Consider the following 6000-nt stretch of genomic DNA (forward strand, 5'->3'; position numbering starts at 1 on the left):
CAAAATCATTTAACTAATAGTTAATATTGTTTGTAAAATCAAGGCAATTATTTTTAAAATGATCAAATAAGTATATTAATACACACAAAACACACAACTAATAAAACTATATTAAAAATATAAGCATAAAAGAATCCACACCAATAAAAATACATTGTAAGAGTAAAAGAAAAATAAAATGTAATTAATAGTAAAATCAATACAAAATAGTAATATAAAAAATACATTTCAACAAAAGGAAATATATGCTTGAATAGAAAGTAATTACATTTTATAAAATCAGAAGTGAAGTAATACAAAAGCATAGTATAATCAAAGTAAACAATAAACATGCACTTAATCACAACAAGCACGTAAGAATATAGTAAATACATAAACAGTATCAATAAATTCATCACCATAGAGAGCAATGTATGTATAGTAAAATACTATCGTAAACCGAATCAATGCTAATAAAGGGAAAAGCACATACATAATAATAAGCATACAAAAGTCTGAATACTCATACTACTAATCATGCTAATAAGATAAATTATGATGAAAATAATCATAAAATATTATATGATAAAATAGACATAAGAGTAAACAAGTGATTCAAAATAAAAATATTATATAAAACATAATAAAAATGACATAATTATATATATTCGACAAAAAATATGGTAAATAAGAAATATTAAAAATATTCATAAGATAAAATAATAAATATAAACAAGATACAACAATAATAATCATTACTGTATAAAATTAATTTAGATGTAGCAATATATTGTATAGTAGTCAAAATCATATAAATACAATCAACATAAATTCGTATAAATAAAACACCGACATATTTTAGATAAACATACCATGAATGATTAATGACATGTGAACATAAACACTGATAATACATAAAACAAAACAGGATTAGACAAAGTTGATAAATGACTAAAAATTAATAAAAAATATACATCATAAATATAATAATCTATGTGAATACACTATAATGAAAAAGAGAATAGTAAGTATAAAAGAATGAAAAAGTAAAACACAACACAAGTAAACGAAAATAATGAATAGAGAATGAACAACAAACAATGACACAAAAAGAAAATCTATAAACACTATAAAATAAATACTAAAAACAATATATGTATACAATGTATATTGTCCATATACTATTTTGTCATTTGTGGTAATATACATGTCAAAAACGAAGCAAACAAACAATAAATATGAAAATATACTACAAACAACACATGAGTAAATACCATACATACCCACAAACGCTATTTAGAATTATCTTTTATAGAAAAATAATAACTAGTGATACGTGATAATGTAACAAAAACTATGTAATTAGTAGCTCAAACCCCAAACCTAACAATATGAATAAATGCCTGAATATCAAAATAGAAATACATTGCTCTTGGAAATAACGAAACCAATATGAACATACTAAAACAACCTAAACAAGACAAAACTGACTGATAAGAAAACTATATACTGAAAATATTGTGAGTTAAATAAATAAAGAGTAAGAATGTAATGCATATGTAGAATATCAAAATCATAAACTTATTAATATATATCACTAAAAATACGAACAATATATATAATAATCTAGAACATAAGTAAATAATAGATGATATGACAAAAAAAGCACACACATACACAATGTAGATATGCAAAGGTATATTTAAACATAAGAAAATAATCTGAATATCAGATATGCTATGTGATGTATATGTAAAATCTAGAGTAATGCGAAACACTTAATGAACATAGTTTGAACAATTAAAAATATATAAGTAATGATTTTCATTAGACGATGTTACTTGTATATTTTTAATGAAAAAATACAATATAACACTTTGTGTGATACATAAAATAATGTAATAAATAATGTAGAAATCAACACAATCAAATGATACATAAGTCAAATCAAAGAAAACATAGTTGTAAAAATAATAACATATAAAATAATGATCTGTATGAGAAAAGAGAAGTTATACAAAGAAGGTATAGCCGGGAATTGATGAGACAAGAAACAGTGGGAAGTTCTGGAGTCAAAAAGTGATAAGTAGGGACTAAGACATAATTCATCAAGATGATAGGATAAGGGCTAACTATAGTCTTACAGATGAAATATGACATGCGTCTAAATTATTTATTATATTCTCACTGGTAAGAACTCGGGACCGTGACCTGCATGGGCCACTAAAAAACCTATCACGCCCCGCTTCCCAAAATACTAGAGAATCGGAACATGAACAAGCCCGCGACGTATTAGACTGAGGAGAAATAAGTACCAGACCTTCTACCCAATCTAATATGCTAAGCGTCAAGCAATATAAAGTGAAGGCACAGGTCCCCGATCACTGTAGCGAGAATATAATAAATAACTCAGAACAAAATTATACATTTTACAACTGAAATATCATCCCAGACATGATATTCGGGTTAACATTCCCTTATACAAAACTATCCAACTGAATACTAGAGAGATATAAAAATACATCGATCAAACTGAAATAGAAAGGTGCTACAAAGATAAACAATGACCATCGAATAACTAAAGGAAATAACTAAGCTCCGGCTTCTTCTTCTGCTCTGTCTGTAATGCACTCCTGTTGAGAATATTTTGGCTCCTACTTATCATGTCCATCCTCTAAATCTAATGTACAACCCGAGAGAACAGGAGTACGTCACCGTGTATGGCACACGACAAGATCCCAAAAGGAAGAATAGAAACGGTCGAATGACTAATAAAATAACAGTAAATAAATAGAAACATGCAGTTGAAATACTAACAAGCTAGGTGCAATCCACCACTATAGTATAACAATCATAAGAATCCATAAACATCCGAGTAACAAGGTCATACAACTAGATAGAATTAATACTTAAATAATCCAAACAAGGAAACTCTCATGTATATACGATATATATCAAATTGTAGATAATTAAATATTAATTCTGATCTATGTATAAAAAGAAATATAACTAGTTCACATCTCACCAGAATCCATAATCATCCACGGTAATAACCTATATAAGGTGATATTAAAGGAAAATCTAATTGTAGATATCAAACAAAGCCTGTCATAGGACACTGTAAAACCCCGTATTTTTCTTTGTTATGTATATATGTGAATTATTGTGATAAATAGCTTGAGGTCATAGATGTACATGATAACAAGTTATTTGAGAAGATATGAGAGTATGTGTGTAGAGTTTTGTACGTTGGTTTTGCAAATAAGCTAAACATGCACGAAACAGGAAACTGCCAGATCAGTTGACCGATCAGTCGACTGACGAGCTCAGTCGACTAATTAGTCGACTGACGAGCTATTTTCCAGTTTTTCCAGGTTTCGGGTCTGTTTTGATTGATTCGGGTTTTGGATCGGGTCTGGCTGTTCATATATGATCTCTTCTACCCAAAAACCACCCCCTTTCATCATCAGATCTGAGAAACCCTAGCCCCCTCTCTCCTCTCTCAAACCCTAGGTTCGTTCTTGGCGATTTTTGGGGCGTTTCAAAGGATTTTAGCGGGTTTCGATCGTTGCAGCAAAGGGGAATCATACTCTCACAGATCCAGAAGTGTTGCAACACCCCAGAGGCGAGTAACATCTTGCCCAACCTTGTCCCATATTTCTAAACGTTTTCAAATGATTTTTTATGAGTTTTGATGAGCCAAAAACGTATTTTTTGTGTACAAAGGCTTCATTTTTATAGCATATAATGTGAAGATATGTTATTTCAGAATGTTAAAAACTCACCAACATTTTGTGAATCAAAGATCTAGATCTGTAATGTTTTAATGAGAGATTAAACATGAGTTTTGTTTTCAAAACATTTTTAAAGCATGAATTTATATGTTTAGGGTTTTGTTTATGTATTTACATGTGAAATTTCGTTTCAGTTTAGTACATATATGTTAAAATCAGTACCTTTATGCTTGGGATTTATGATGATGATTTTAGATAAATAGTATTGCATGTAATCAACTGTACAAACAGGTTCTGCAGCTGTTCGGTCAACTGATCAGTCGACCGACGGGCTGAATTTTTCCAGCTATCAGTCGACTGATCAGTTGACCGATGGGCTGATTTTGTTGTCTCAGTTCCTTAGTCGACCGATCAGTCGACTGGTGAGCTGAGCCTGTTTTGACTGATCTTATCAGTCGACCAATGAGTCGACTGATGAGGTGTTTTACAGATTCTTGATCCGTTTGAGTTGCTTTTCGGGGTTGCCTCGATTATTTGACACTAGTTTACAATGTTAGTGATTTATCTGTATATGTGAGTTGACTTTTGACACAAGTTTAGACCTGTACATCGAGACACGTACGAGTTTAGGATATGTATATCTTTTCGCATATACTTTTGACAGTTGCACCTCTTTACTTATAGTCCATGTGTTGGACATACATTGCTATTAGTCCATGTGTTGGACACTTATCATTTCAGTCCATGTGTTGGACATGCTTATCATTTAGTCCATGTGTTGGAAATTTGCTAAACCTTGAGCATGATACATAACCAAGTTTGGAGCACGACATATTTATGAAGTTGGGACATGATAGCTACCTAGGCTGGTCGTGACACTTATTGTGGCTTTGACATGACTTTGTTTATCGGTAGAGATGGGTTCATTTTCTTTTCTTTAATGTTCATGTATTAGACTCTGGGTTTGCTACTTAGGGACTTACAATTTGAGATACAAGGTATATACATGAGGGTTTCCTTGTTTGGATTATTTCGCTCAACGTACCTATGCTCGTGTTGTAATTTCCTAAGTACTAAAACTCACTATTGTTAGGATAAATGATTTTATATTATTATGTGTTAATCTGTATTTTCATATACAACGAGCCCTATCCCTTGGGGTTGGTTGTGATGTTGCTCGCTAGTGCTTTGACGCTCGTTGTCCCTCCCCCTTTCAGGTAATGAGCCAGGAGCCCTGAGAGTCACAGGTTGATGGCAATGCATTTTAGCTTCAGCTATCTATTTAGTTGTATTTTTCTTTTGAGCTCTACTGTAGACTTTTGTTTAGACATATGAGAGTTTTATTCTAGAAGCTGTAAAGGTTGTGTGCCTTATTTCCTCTTGTCAGATATTTTTTATATTTGAGACATGTTGAGTACCTCAGTTTTATTTATTTTAGACATTGACTTGTACTTCAGTATGCTAGATGATGGGATATCAATTTGATCTCTATTATTTCATCTGTGGATTTCTGTATTATCTTTTACCTGCTTTTGTACCTACACCTTTTATTGACTCTACTAGAGAGATAGTAATTGTGATGGTGAAACATGTTATTGCACGGTGTGGTGCATGGCAGGTTTGACATTCTTGGTTTGACCTTGGACTACAGCCATGTGTGAACCCAAGGGCGTCACAGTTGGTATCAGAGCTCTAGTTCCAGTATCCTTAGGATCATCTTGTGTCGAGTCGTGGAGTTAGGATAGAGTTTCTTAGGATTCATGTATAGAGTCCACTAGGGATTTCCTATTATGAGTGAGGATGATATATGCGTATATCTAAAAATTTGAGAATATTTTTTTTTATGACAACTATTTTCGTGTAAATTTAAAGTATTTGTGTGAATACTAAATTATTGTGAAAACCATACTGCGATATGTTGTGTATGTGTATATGTCTATTTTGACTCATAAACTCTTGTTTTCTTATGATCAGAGAGAGATGGCAGGACTTGGTAGACCTCGTACTCAGAGAGCTGGATAGGCAGAGTCACAACAGGCTCTACCTGAGCCACAGCAAGCTCAACCCGAGCCACAATAAGCACCACTTGAGCCGTAGCAGGCTCCCTAGTATCTTATTGATCTTATGGCTCCCATCGTAGCTAGGATGGTAGCAATTGAGGAGCTTGTGGCGAGTCATATTGCGCCACCGACACCACCACCACCACCACCACCAGCAGATCAGCCGCAGGGGATACCAGCAGTTCCTATCAGTAAGAGACCTCAAGAGACCGCACCTATAGTTATTC

The 6000-nt window shown here is 32.6% G+C and overlaps 1 long non-coding RNA gene across 2 annotated transcripts in view; it reads left to right on the forward strand.

Moving 5' to 3' along the window:
• Window positions 1-4973, forward strand: part of LOC109850195 — a 50901-nt gene extending 45928 nt beyond the window's left edge. The window contains exon 5 of one of the 2 annotated variants that reach the window (XR_002249377.1): window positions 4931-4973. This is a non-coding gene — a long non-coding RNA (uncharacterized LOC109850195). The remainder of the gene's footprint in view (window positions 1-4930) is intronic. The other variant, XR_002249379.1, reaches the window with a different exon arrangement.

The sequence above is a fragment of the Asparagus officinalis genome, chromosome 7, assembly GCF_001876935.1.
Source record: "Asparagus officinalis chromosome 7, Aspof.V1, whole genome shotgun sequence".
Lineage (NCBI taxonomy): Eukaryota > Viridiplantae > Streptophyta > Magnoliopsida > Asparagales > Asparagaceae > Asparagus > Asparagus officinalis.